Here is a 15,001-nt window from a genome sequence, read left to right as displayed (position 1 = left end):
ATAAGAAGAAAATTTGTGTTCAGATGACTACTGTGGTTAGTTTACTTCTTAGGATCATCCTGATTGTAAATAAGCAGAATCCAAACTAAATCTTCTGATTCCAAATACATTTACTTGTGGTAAGAAGAGAGAAAGTGCTATGAGGTCAAAGAAAGAAGCCATCATGTCTTTGGGGGTATCACAGCTATCTTCATGGAAGTAGAAGTATTTGAGCTGGGAATGTGAAGAATGATAAGAATTTGGACACACTTGACAGGAGTTGGGAATGTGGGGGCAGGTGGAGGGTCTCACTGGCTAAAAAAAGAAAGCATCCCTGTTATTAACGAGATGAGCTTGGGCAAGTCATTTACATTTTCTGTAACAGTGACACCATATAAACAGTGGAAATAACATGTTCTCTGCTAAACACATTGGGTTGTTAGGAGAACTAGCTGAACATTTGTATGAGAAGGTTTCTTTCAATATACGAAGTTCTTTTGAAGTTATAATATGATGTGTCATGGATAATTGTAATATTTTAAACAGAGGTGATTTGACCGTTTACTCTGATTGTTTTTTACGTAGATACAACGTCACAAATTGTTAGGTTCTGAGATAGCAGTCAAGAGCCATTTGATCTACAATATTAATTGTAACCTTTCATTTTAACTTTCATTTTTTTCTCTGTAAGGAAAAATGGAATCTAAGTTCTTCTTCTGAGCTCTAGGAAGACATCTTCCCTCATCCTGTCCACCAAGCAGACAGTTCCTGAAACTCCTGAGTTATTAGGAGGTCAGGGTTGGGAGTTAAAGCTCTGGATAAAGGCTGAGAGCTTCTGTTTCAAGAGATATGATAGATGAAATTTTAGGAACGATCACCATTTCTAAACTGATATATGTATCTGTGAGAACTTCTCTGCATCTTCCCAAGAGGATGTACCACTTTGGGTCAGGGTGTCCTCAAATATTCAGATTGAGCAAACAGTTTTTCTATGCAGGACAGAGGCAGAGACTGGGCATTTAATTTAAATGAATTTATTATTTTCAACTTGGGTTTATATGCAAGTTATTCTCTATCGTATTACTTTTTCACCCTATTGAATAAAAATAAAATCTTGGCCTCTTGTATCACTCCTTGAAAAGGCCAGGAGAATTTCTCTGTTTGTTACCAACACAGAATTATAACTGTATTTGCTTTGAACATCCTGGCTCTTAACTACCAGGTCTGAGGAGGAAGGACTGGAGAGGTATCAACACCCAGACACAAGCTTAGGAAAGGGCACTTTTACTTCCTTAACTAAGTTTGCTAACTCTCTCCCACCTCTGTCCACCTGACACACACATACAGACGTACACACAGGCACACTCATACCTTAGATAACCCAAATATCTGTGTGAAGGGGATGGCGTTTAAATTAACTGTCCTCTCTGGTAGTTGTCAAGATGTGTGCTGTTCCAAATAAACCTTAAGAATCCGCTGGCTCTAAGCCTAGACTTGTGATGCTGAGAGGAGTTTATAGCTGTATCTCTTCTTGCTAGTCCATTAATGGAATTAATCTCAGCAACACAGGTTCCCTCTTTGGGTTTTGCTTTCTGACACAGAAACTGAACATTTGCTTTATAGTTAGTCACTACAGTGTTTCTTCTTGTTATTGTTGTTGTTGTTGATTTACTTTATCTCTTTTGATGTCCAGACTGGGGCAAGATAGATTTAAGGAGAGATTTAAAGACTTGTTTCTAACGTGTGATAAGTCTCCTGATTCTTAGGAATTTTGTAATATATGAAATGACTTGTCATTTTTTTAGACTGTTAATAATGAACCAAATGTTAGTGATGAAAGTAGATTTAGGTGGGTGGGTTTTTTTTCTGCTCATATTATTCTGATCATGACAGCCCATATATTAACCTTGGCTGAAACTAGATCCTTTATTTAACAAAAATATGGCCATTTCTCAGGAGCTAAAAAATAAAAATAAGAAACAAACACACTTAGACTTCCACATACATTCTCTCCACTTATTAAAAAACAAAACAAAACAAAAAATGACTGAAAGTTTTCAGGTTGGCAAAGTGACTTAACTGGCCACTTCTTTTAGGTGGATCAACCTGCTGCTTCTAGTAGGAGAAACTGAGGGGGCAAATTTTGTTAAGAAAAGAGCAGAGCTATGACAAATGTTAGGAGGCTGGAACCTGTGGAGTAAGAAAGCCAGTAAGACATTCCTGATGATGGAGTAGCAGACGGAACTTGTAGGAAAAGGAATATGCTGTTTTTAGTTGCTTACTGGTTTAGCACAGAGGTGTTTTGTCACCCCAAATTCTAAGCAGAGTGTGCAACAGGGTTCTTTTGAAAAAGAAGGACTGAGCCCATATGTGTTTATCTCCTCTCTAAAGGTCCCAGTTTTAAAAGATTGAAAGTACAGTAGTTCCGTATACCTCAGTTAAAAGATAAATGAATAAATAAAAACAATAATAAAAAGTACTCATGGAAAAAAAGTGTAGTAGTTTGAGAAAATGGGAAAGACCACCAATAACATAAATTGGCAGAATTCCTAGAAGGTAGAAGGAAAATGGGAAGGTGGTGACAACAACAGAGCTGAGGAAACCACTGTCAGGTGACTTCCTGATGGAGCTTCAGTGAAGCTCTAAGCTTGGCATCGACAAATATAGAAAGCAGCGATGGGTTGTAGGTAGTGATCAAATAATAAATTACAGAACTATGGTAGGAACAGACAGGACAGGTGGACTCTTTCCTAATCTCCAGTGGAAGACAGTGGGTCGGGAGAGGCTTTATTTTCTTCCCCTTAGGCTAAAGCTAAAGAATTCTCCCAATGAAAGGATGAACTGCCTGAGGAAGGGCCCTCATGAGAAAACTAGGGCTTTCGAAAGAAAATGAGAAGTAAATGCTCCTTTCCCACAACAGAGTGATATAAAGAAGGAAACAAATGAAACACTAAAGGAGTCGAATGCACTAAATCTGTTACCCTCCTAGTAAAGCTGTCCTTACTTTGGATGCTGACCCTCTGCCATCCTATTTCCTTTCATTCAAAGGAGAGGACTAATGGGGAAGCAGAACTGTCCAGAAATACAGAAAAACCTCCGTTGATTACCCATTCTAAATAATGGAGCCATTGGCTGTAAATGAATGGTTTGAAGAGACTTGCTTAACATTTTAGCAGTAATATCACATGAAGGACATAGGTGAATTAGTGAAAGACAAAGCAAAACACCTGACCTCACAGGAAGGGGTCCATTCAGGAAATATAAAGAACTTATAAAATTCTTATTATTCCTGAGAAATACTTAAGAGAGGATGTTTCATCAATAATTAGTACACTCAAATTTCAGTGGGCTGATTGAGGGTAAAAATGGGCCTGGTTGATGTTCTGCAAAAGAAAGACCCAGAATTTTCCCAGCTTGTAGAGCAAATTATCCAACTATTTAACTGAGCACCTACTACATTTCAGGCAGTGTTCTGGACTGTCCTAGGTGTAAGAGTGAACAAAATAGCCAAAGATTCTTCCCTTGTGGGATGTATTCTAGTTAGAGTGGCAAATAAAGAAAACATATAGTGTGACAGATGATAATAAGTGTTATGGAGAAAAATGAAGTAGCAGAAGGTTATAGCACAGACCAAGGGAGGGTTGGTGATGTAGTGGTGGGATCCTCTCACTCCCTCTAATTGAGGGATTAGAGTCTGGGAGTTGAGGGATGATTTAGGAATGTGGAATTTTTAGTGGTAACTAAGGGTCTAATTTTTATAGTTTTAACTGAGGTTGGAGGTTTGAGGGGGGCTAAGAAAGGAAAGAGTGAGAATGTACCCAGGAATGTGTAGAATTGAGAGATCCCCCTCTTTATTCCTTCCTGTGGTGATGTGGAGGCTGGGGAATGAGCGTTTTACTCCAGTATAGGGAACTCATTCTAAACTCTTGCCCATGGAGTTGTAAGACATTTTGGGGATGTGGTTATCTGAAATTCTGAGACTGGCTCCCTTGGGACTGTGGGAGTTTTGGGGATCTAAGGGAAATATTAAAAATCGTGGAAATTATATTTAAGAGCTCTAATAGGAGTTCTAAAAAGAAATCAAGGCCATGGAGTCAAGCTCTAGAAAGAAGAAAATGGAAGTCTTCAGATTTTGATCCACCAATGGCCAAGTAAGATTAATAAAATGTCTGATAGATACATCCTGGCGAAATAATCTGATTTCCAAGGATAAGGAGAAAATTGGAAGACTTCCATAGAGAGAAAAATTAGCGTCTGCAAAAAGATAAGAAATGAGGCAGCTATAATACTCGTTATCAACACAGAATACAGCAGAGAGGGACCAATTTCTTTAAATTTCTAGAGATGGTGATACATGAATTCTCTGTCTAGGCAAGACATCAAGAGGGAGTGTGAGGGCAGCTTAAGAATTTTTTTTCACACTTAAGCATCCATAAAAATCATTGGCACTCTGTAAGTGTATGTATACTTGTATTAGTGTGTTTGTAGGTGTGTGTATTATATATCACAATCACTGTAGGAATTCCTCTATTAAAATGGGAAATGAAAAGTGTGGGATGGAGTAGCTGATTATGCCTCAGAAATGAAGACAACTAGAAAGACATTGTCATTTTTTTCCAAAATGTGATTGCATAATGGTAGCAGAATGTGAGATGATATTAGCTGGTACACAAATCAAACTCAAAAACATGCGTTATTTAGGTGTGTTAAAATATTTAATACATCAAATATAATTTCTTGGATATTGCTTAAGACAGGCCTGAAACATTATGTAAGGTCGTTTTCTGAAAAAAATGTAGCTTTTATAGAAGGAGAAAATACGTAATATCTTAAATTTATAAATCAAAACTTATTTGATGTTTTAATGGCAGCCACAAGAAAAAGTCAAAGCAGAAGGTAACACTGATTGATTCTGAGATTAAGACTTAGTGGCCGAGAGAGAAGGTTTTACTTTTGATGTCAAATCTTTTTGTGTTATTTTTTTTAACCTTAGAAATTCATCTTATAATTAACACTGGGGTAATTTGAAAAAGATTCTCATTTATCACATGATCAGTTAAACAATTTATATGATGTGAGGGAATGGGTTAATTAGATTTTCGATTTTCACATCTTTAGCCTTGGCATTCTACTTGGTGAAGTGCCAAGAGTTTTTGGTTCTACATAACAATAATGCTTTGAAATGCTTTATGCCTGTAATGCCAAATTTGGTCAGCTTTTTCATTTGTTCTCTGCTTGTCACAGCCAAATGTACTTAAACTGGCACCATTTTTATATGAACCCAATGAAGAGAAATAAAGCCCCTTGATTCTAAAGTTTTTAGAAGACAAAGAATATTCTGGTTTTATTTTTCTTATTCTTTGATAATCCTTATGGTATCCTTCATTGTGTTTAAAACAAAAATACCCTGACTATAACAAAATTTCTTTATTTAAAATAATTTTCTTATAAATTTAGAGGACTGGAAATAACCATGTAAAAATCCGTATTGCTTACATATGTTCACAAACACCATGCTTGTTTAGCTCTCATTTTCCATGAGGTCTCGTTTGTAGCGTTTTCCTCATGACTTGGATGTTCCACATATAAAATAAGTGTGCATTCCTCATGCTCTGCCCATTAGTTTAATCATTAGAACCAAAGCCTTTTCTCACTTTCAGCTTTTAAATAACTAGATTTTCCAGGTGTCTTTCTGCACATCCAGCTATTTGTAACGTCTACTAAGTCTGTCGCTACACATTATTGCAACTAGTATGATGCTCTGTACTGCTTGGTAAGAACAGATGCTCTGCTGTGAAAGCAGATACCCACAACTAACAGAATCATTTGCTGGATCAGTAAACTTAATACAGTGATGGGTTAACTTGCCTGTTGTTCACATCCCTTGAGAAATCACGCATACCTAACACTCTCACTCTCCACTGCTCCATATCTTAATTAGCTTAGATAAAATTGGGCTCTTACTTACAAACATTTCAAAAGTACTGCATTGAAGACAAAGATGCAAAGAATCTATTACAAATGTAATTTTACATTTCTTTGAAGTAATGCCCCAATATCAAAAGCATCAGTAAGGTATCAACAGATCTGGGTTGTAGTCTAGCTTTGCCCTTTGCACATAAATACTCTTGCTGATATTCCTATGACTTCAATTAATAGTAGTTCTAGCTACCTTTGATAAAGAAGCAGTAACTTCACTATAAACATTGTTCCTTGCATTCTTCTTACTTTACTCTTACTGTGGTTTGGTCAGGTCATTTTAATTTTTCTGAGTATTTAGTTTCCTTATTTGTGAGACTTGTCATAAACTGAAAATCACATTTGGCAATATAAGTGGAAGTGCTTTGAAATCGAAAGGAATAAATGTTTGTATCTATTATTACTATTAATCTTTATAAAAATTCTAATAAGCAAGTAGGGGTAGTGCCGTCATTGTTAACTCCATTTGTCACTGAGAAACTGAGGTTAAGAATTTGCAAGGTCACAGAATTACTTAGCAGTGAATCCCATACAAGAAGCTAGATCTAAATTTAGCATCTTTTTAAAATAGGAGAACACGTTGCTTTTTAAATAGATCATTTCTAGGTTACAGGAAGTGTGTGTGTGTGGGGGGGGATTTTACATATTCCTAAAGTTAAAAGAAATCAACCTTCTTGAGACTCACAGACATAGAGAACATACTTATGGTTACTGAAGGGGAAAGGTGGGGAGAGGGATAAATTGGGAATTTGCGATTAACAAGTGCACGCTACTATATACAAAATAGATCAACAACAAGGACCTACTGTAGAGCACAGGGAACGATAGTCAATATCTTGTAATAACTTAGAATGGAAAAGAATTTGAAAAAGGATATAGACATGTGTGTATATCTATATTGAGTATCTATCTTTATATCAATATATCTGAATCACTTTGCTGTATACCTGAAACTAACACAGCATTGTAAATCAACTATACTTCAATAAAAAAAAGAAATTAACCTTCTTGGCAGGAGTTTATTTTTGAAATTTAGTGTCAAAAATTGAGGTTTAAGAGCACTGACACTTTATACCTTTCTACTTACTCTTGCTCAAACCAGAGCCTTATTTATATTGCTGAGTTCTTTTTTGTTCTTGAGAAAGCTGTGAGCGCCTACGAGGAGCCACCTACTCTGTTAGATTTTGAAAACAGAGTTAATGAAGTTGATAACTTTGCTCACTGTTAGCAATAGAACTCAGAGTTTAGAAGGAGAGTCAATAAGTTAGCAAATGCAGATGGAATCTTGTTTGTAAAATAGAATGTAATAAAGATCATGTAGATGGGATGTGTTCTCACCTGAATATAAAACAGTAAACTACCTTTCTATTATTTTCTTCTCTCTAATTAAAAGTAGATGGCAAAAAAATGGTCAGAAGAAAATAAATGGTAATGAAAAATGTGGCTAGGATTTGTGAAAAAAAGGTGAAAATAATGTAAAGCTGATTAAGTGTAATTTTAAAGTCAGAATTTCCTTAAATACATTCTTGAGAATGCAGATACATAAAACTCTATAGGATTTGAATAAATTTTAAGGGGCTCCCATTCACCGAAAGCTGAAAGAGGCTAAAATCCCTTATAAAACCGTATTTTTACACAAGCTTTAACATATTTTATATACTTCATATTTTAAAATTTGGCTGTGCTCTGCAGCATGTGGGATCTTAGTTCCCTGACCACGGATGATCGAACCCGTGCCCTCTGCAGTTGGGAGCACGTAGTCTTAACCACTGGACCGCCAAGGAAGTCTCTCATATATGTATTTTTAAAAGTATTTCTTTCCTTTCCAAGTTAACATACAAGTGATTGTCTTAATTCCAATTACTAGCTGATTAAAGATATGTAAATTTCAGCATACATAATGAGTTCACAAAGTTTGTGAGCCTTTTGAGTCTTTTCACTAATGTAATTTTTTTCATTTTTAAATGAAATAATACGACGATCAATAAGCTGTTTAAATAACTGCACAAACATTGCCTAATTAGAACTGTTGGATCGCAGACTACAAAATTGTGTGAATAGCTCAAGCCATGTTAATCGTTTGAGATATAAAAATTTGAATTCACCATGTGAGAGGCAGTCAGAAGTGTTAATGTATAATATATGTAAGTTCAGTTTACTGGGATCCTCTTCTCTTGGTGTCACTGTAGAGTACAAATATATTTTCATGTCTGCATACTATATTTTGTAAATTGATTAAAGTGCCAATTATTTTTATTTATTTATCTATCTATCTATTTATTTATTTTTGGCTGCATTGGGTCTTCGTTGCTGCGCACGGGCCTTCTCAAATTGTGGCAAGTGGAGGCTACTCTTCATTGTGATGTGCAGGCTTCTCATTGTGGTGGCTTCTCTTGTTGTGGTGCATGGGCTCCAGGATTGTGGGCTTCAGTAGTTGCGGCACATGGGCTCAATAGTTGTGGCTTGCGGGCTCTAGAGCTCAGGCTCAGTAGTTGTAGCGCGCAGGCTTAGTTGCTCCGCAGCATGTGGGATCTTCCCGGACCAGAGATTCAACCCGTGTTCCCTGCATCAGCAGGCAGATTCTTAACCACTGCACCATCAGGGAAGTCCCAGGGCCTTTTTGCTTAAGGACACAGTGAATGCCTACAGTCCCTGAGAGCCAGTGATTGATTGTATGCTGTGGTCCAAGAGGACTACAGCCTGGAATAGGATAAAAGATAGTAGCCTACATTCTTTCCTTATTCAGAGTCTCCTGCATCTTTACAGCCCTAGTATACATTTTATGTAATATACTCTAGTAAAGAAGGATATAACTCATACACTTGAAAAACATAGTAAAATAATATTTACTCACTCTTTGGGTTCTGTACTCAATTCCAATGTGTGGAGCGAGGTGTTTCCCCCAGACCACCAACCAAGGCTCTGGACACTAACTGGGTGTCCTACAATAAAACTCAATTCTGATACCAGGGAAGTCCCTAAAGTGGCAATTATTTTTTGTTTTGGACTGCACTGACACTCATATTCAAATACGCTTTTATCATCTGACCCTATTTTGTGAAGATTTACCAATGTTCTTGCTAGCCTTTGGTGAACATTACTATGCTTTGGGAAGAAAAAAGTGCAGCTTTAGGTTACACTTCCTAAGATTTGTTAATGGTTTCTGAATTATGCAGCAGAAATTGTAATCCATACAGTTTTAGAAGGTATCCATTCACATTCTGGATGGGTCGTCTTAAAGAAAACTGTTTCACCAAGTTGCTGAGTGTGTCATCACAGTTCTGAGGAATGCTAGTGTCTAGTTTTAAATCAAAATAAATTGTGCATTAATATGCATAGCTAAAGATGTCAACTGCAGTGAGCCATCTGCAGCCAAACTGCTGTCAGCTAGTAGCTGCCGCTATGGAGGAGGTCACGTGGGTTGGGCATTCCTTGGATAGCAGAAAGCATAATCTGTGATCAAACTTAACATGGGTTTCTCTTTTTAATATTATACAGTATTAATCTGATAGGTATTTAATTACATTCTCTGTGGCATTCAAAATAATATGAATAACAATAATATGTAGATAACTTGGAGATAATTTGATGAGGAGTAGGAAACAAGGTTAGAATAATTCATCATTAAATAATATCTAAAATTCACTTGGTATCTAATACAGAGGTAAGAGTCATCATAATAAGTGGTTGCTCTTTTCAAGAGTCTATGTGAGGTTAGGAGAAGAGAGGAAATAATTGGAAAAAAATATAAAGCAGTATCTATTTGAGTCTAAAGGCTATGGTTCAAACTGTGGTAGAAATAGTTGAGTAGACCTTAATGGAGAATGGAATGCTAAGTGGTGAAGGAGAGAGGTCATCGTGGACCATAAAGGACAGGAAGCGTTTAGGTAAGTAAGAACCCAACAAGGTTTTAGTAGAAGGGCAGGATGAATGTATGATTGAAGAAAATGTATTCAGTAGCTAATGTGAATGGTATGAACACCAGCAAATAACAATTCCTAATATTGTGTTTGTCCTTCAGATGTGCCGTTATTCCTAGTACTATGCTATGTTGTTGAGCAGAGATTCCATTATAAATCCTATATAGATTTTGTGTTCAAAATTTCCAGTTTGGAGTACATTGAAGGGTGGATGTTAGTCCTTATGCCTTCTAGACACTTTTTTTTCAGAAGCTTCCATTATTTTTTGAAGCTAAATAGATTAATAATAGTTCCAAGCAGGAATATGCTTTCATTCTGGAACCCCAGCATTTGCCAACTCATCTTATTTGTTAGCTGTATCAAGTTAATTATCTTGAATTATTATTAAAGACATACTCTTAAAAATCAGAATCTAATTTTCAGTATTTTTTTATGATGGCATCAATAATTGAAATTCTGTGAAATTCACAATTAAACTTTCAAGTGATACCCCTTGAAACATTTAATAAGACATTTATGATTATCCAGCAAAGCCTTAGCCAGTGAAGTTGTATTACTATATTTTATATGACTCAGCTCTGATACATAAGAAAGGCTCAGCAAAAGGAAGCCTGGGGGACTGGATTAAAACAGGCAGGTGAGTTAGTAATTATAAGCAGGTCTGTATTAGAATACACAGTGACCTCAGAATGAGCAGAAATCCTGGCTGACTACTCTCTTACCCCCACTTATGTAGCATATTAAGTCAGAAGACTGAATGAACAATTTTATGCCTTTTTTTTGTTCCTTTCCATAGAGCTAATTGAATTAGAGAAGCTCATTAAATAGTTGTGTCTCCAGATCTTGAATTCCATTTATTCATTTGCTATAAGCAAGCTTATAGGTGGGGAAAGGAAAAAAAAGTGACTATTTTTCCTTAGTTGTTACATAAAATCTAGACTTTGGGAATAGTAAGAAAGGAAAATAGGACTCATCAAGGGCCAGATCAGGGACAGTCGCTTTGGAAATATGGATGAAGTTGTAGGCTCCCCTGATACTGTTTCTTGGATTTCTCCCATCATTTATCAGTTGGATGTGGATGATGAGATGAGCGAGTACTACCTGTGTCAGGGGACCTGGGAAGCTGTTAATGAAATGCTGGTGAAAGGCCTCTTCTGAATTAGGCTTGGCGTTGGATATGGTCTGACTTCTTTGACATAGGGGAGAAGGGGCAAGGACTAAAGTCTTCTAAGATCCACATTCATGGCTATAGTGGAGTGAAGACCCAATCATGCAGAACTAGGGCAGCCAGCTGTGTGGTAGGTATGGGTACCAAATGGAATGGGCAGCAGATGTCTGAGACAGTGATGGTAGTAAAATTCAGGTTCATCTCTGCTCTTAGTTAGAGATAAACATTTAATTTTAGAAGTTAAACAAGGCAGTAATTGTCTCCAAGCAGTGAAAATATGTATGGTTAGCAGGTGGAGTAATTATGGGGGATTCCTTCAGTTTGAATCAAAATGGGGATATATGGTCCATGGGCAAAGGTACAGCATAAGGAGAGTGGCATGCAACCAGAAAATGAAGGCAGAAGCTTGTCATTCAGGCTAGGGAAACAGTGGGAATGAACAATGTAAACACAGAAATGTTGTAACTTGAAGGGAATAAACGTTTTAAATTAATTTATTTAATTCAAGCCAGCTCAAAAAATATTTGTGAACATCTATAATGATTAAAGGGTCAGACTACACCAGAAAATCTTTATCATTTGTTGCTTACAGTCTTTTGGGAAATAGATCTGAAGGTAGCAGAATTATGTAAGTGCTAACATAAGAACAGTAACAAAATGATATATTTTGAATATCTTAAAAAATTAACTTTATTTCACAGTTATTGGAGAGGCATTGAAGTTTGAAGGGAAGTAGAGTCAACCCCTTCTGTGGTGGTTTGTTTTATACAGGTTATATTTGGTGGAGGTATGAGGTATTTGAGAAATGACAACGGCCAAGTGAGGGACAGTGGCTTTGGAAATGTGAATGAATGAATGGGGAATTGCCTTTCACAAGCAGTGCAGATACACTCGAGGAATAACGAGGAAAATGCAGTCAAGAAATTACGAGGTCTTTAACGCAGATGACTGAGAGGGCAAAGGTGCTGTTACTACTCACTGCTCTCCCTCAGTGCATTGTGAAAAAGTCGATGCTGGTTCATGAGGTTAATGTCTGGGTGGGCTTTGGATTTTTTCATTTTCTCAATGTACAGGAAAGATTTTTTTGGTTTTGTTTTCAGCTGAATCAGGGAATTGGAAACACTACTGTGTTTAGTAGTAGATTAGGTTCTGAGATAAAACTCATTTCTATTTTCAACAGATTTGGCCAGTAGAATTAAATAAAAAAGAGGCTTTTTCTGAAAAATCCTAAGAGGATAAAAAGCTTTTCATATTGTGAAAGCTATAGACAATGATTTTACCCTGTATTCTCAGAGTGAGGAGGAACGTTTTGAGGAATCAGATATCTTTGATGTGTTGTTTGTCAAAGTGAAGAAAACAGGGTCATGAAAAGGACAAAAGATGGGCCAGTGGAATCTGTTCAAAAAAAAAAAAAAGGGTATATTAAGAGCAGAATTGTGTCCCTATGAAGAAGCAGAGACCTGTGTTTTCCACCCCTCTTATCGTAACTCTCCCTTGTCTGCTTATTGGGAGACATAGTCACATACATTTATAAACTGCAAGGAAACATTTGATTTTGGATTGAGGACAGTATAGGATGTGTGTCCCAGTGTTGAAGTAAATCATACATTAGATATGCCATGGTAGTGTTCTAATTTTGCAGTGGTCCAAAGATGGAGTGAGAGCCTACTGGCCAGCTATACATGAAGCTTCACTGTTCACATGGCAAAGAGACTTAAAATTTTGCTGATAAGACCAAGTGCATCCAAAGAAATTTCAGGGGGTGGGAGGGAGATTTGAGGGAGAACTTGCAGAAAGAAAGGAAAAAAGGACCCATCACAGAATCATCATCAGATACTTATTATATATCTATAATAACACTGAAATTACATTATGCTTTAACCTGTTTCTTATCTGATTCTTCTATAACATAGTCTCCTTGAGGACAGAGATTTTTGTCTCTTTTGTTCAGTGGTATGTTCTAAGTAGAAGTTGCTCAATAAATATTTGAATAAAGGAAGAAACAGATGAATACATTTTGCATCTTTGGCTCTGACACTTGTCAAAAAAGTAAGAGCAATTGATATAATGACAGTCACTAGCCCTAGAAGTTTGTAGTTTAAAGTAGTTAGTGTGGATATAGATCTCATATAATAATTTATAGAGAAAAAATCACTGATAAAAATATAAGAAAAGATTATGCTTTTAATTATATTTTCTTCTTTCATTTTGTCTGGCTGCATGATTATGTGGTGACATGGTATCATTTAAGACTGTGGAAGAAAACAAATGAGAAAAATAAATAGTAGAACAGCAGAATTGATATTGGCAGTAGGGGAGATGGTTGAATGCGTAGATGCATATTTATGGAGAAATTTCCTTCCATCAAGAAGGGAACAAAATGAAATGAATTTCTTTACATTCAAGCTCACCTTTAGTTGTGGTACTTACATAGGCAACAGTTATGTTTTGAGATTCAAATATCTTTATGTTTAAAAAGTTATTCATTTTGTGAAATGCCTCAAACATAGAGAAAGGTAAAGATAATATAGCAAATACATACGTACTCAGCACTCATATTGAAAATGAATGTAATGAACACCCAAGTACCTCCCACCCATATGTAACAAATGTTTTAATTTTGCTTTTTGATTCAGATTTTTAAACAGAAATATAACTTGTCAGAGTGGAAAATCTCTTTCTGCCTTCTATGAACAAAAGTTTGCTTTCCGTGAGATTGCAAAATAAGCCCTGTTATACTGGTACCTGTGTTTAAGTTATTTCAGTGTCTTTTTTTTCTTTTAAAACCAGTTTGATGACTAAGGAAAAGATACAGTAGAGTTTTTTTTTTTATTAGAGTTTAACGGTGTAAAATGTCAAGCAAAAAAGTTTTTAAAAGTTTAGGAATGATTAGTTTCTTTTCAAAAAGTAATTGTTTCAAATAGAGAGTATGTTGATTACTAACCTAATACTTTACAATTTGGAGAACTTTAGTAGAAGAGTACTACAGTAGTTTAGTACTATAGAAAACTTTCCTGGTACTTATGCTCCACATATTGAGTTTTTCATTGTGTAGATTTCTGAACAAAGAACTTCAGTGTTAAACTGGTAACATTGGTTACTTTGGGAGTTAAAGATTAGATCATGAATTTGCCCTTCAAAATTACTTTGGTAATATTTAAAGTTTTGTACAGTAAGCATACATTATTTTGGAATTAAAAAAAGGTAAATTTTAAACATAGGTACTTTCAAATTATCTTCTAAACCAAATTCAGCATCTTCTTTTAATAATGAACGTGATATGAAAGGAGCAGATGCATGTATACCTATACAGGATAGATATACAATACACCTATACATGTCTCACCAGTCAGATAAGTATATTGCTTAGTTATTTTGCTCCTTCCAGGTATAAAATTAAAAGGAAGCAGTGTTTTCTCTGGTAGATCATGCTATCTGGTAATTTGAGGGGATGCCATTATTTTTTCTTTATTTTCTTAACAGAGGATGTTCTCTTTCTAACCCACAGTGGTTAATACTTTTTGTCTTCTCACATTTGATTATGTCGCCTTGGAGGGGGAAGTGATGCTCTTGCTAATTTAAGAAATTAGCAATGTGTTACTAATTTGACAAGCATACTCTGGGTTGTATAACTAAAAACTGTTTATGAGCCACCAATAGAGAAAATATCTAACATAATTAATTTTGGAATCTAATATGTTATAATTCATTTTCTTTTATCATACATGGTTTTCTATTTCTGGGAGTGATCAAACTTTGAATATTTTGTTATTCAAAATATTCAAACTTTGAATATTTTGTTATTCACAGGATAACAAAACTAACATGTTATTCAAAGAATAACAAAACTAACATTGGAATAAAAATACAGTTCTATGTTTTTATTTTTATTTTCCTTAAAATATAGAGTGCTTAAGGCTCTGAAGTTCATTAGTTATATTTTAATGTCCTTAAC

General features: G+C 35.7%; 1 protein-coding gene across 1 annotated transcript in view; it reads left to right on the top strand.

The window, feature by feature from the left end:
* The window catches only part of PCLO (piccolo presynaptic cytomatrix protein), a 375,075-nt gene that overhangs the window by 11,294 nt on the left and 348,780 nt on the right, over nt 1–15,001 (top strand). The gene's annotated exons all lie outside the window — the stretch shown is intronic.

The sequence above is a fragment of the Hippopotamus amphibius genome, chromosome 4 (genome assembly GCF_030028045.1).
Source record: "Hippopotamus amphibius kiboko isolate mHipAmp2 chromosome 4, mHipAmp2.hap2, whole genome shotgun sequence".
In the NCBI taxonomy this organism is placed as follows: Eukaryota; Metazoa; Chordata; class Mammalia; order Artiodactyla; family Hippopotamidae; genus Hippopotamus; species Hippopotamus amphibius.
The sequence above is the reverse complement of the archived record's forward strand: the minus strand, read 5'-3'. Positions and strand labels throughout refer to the sequence as shown.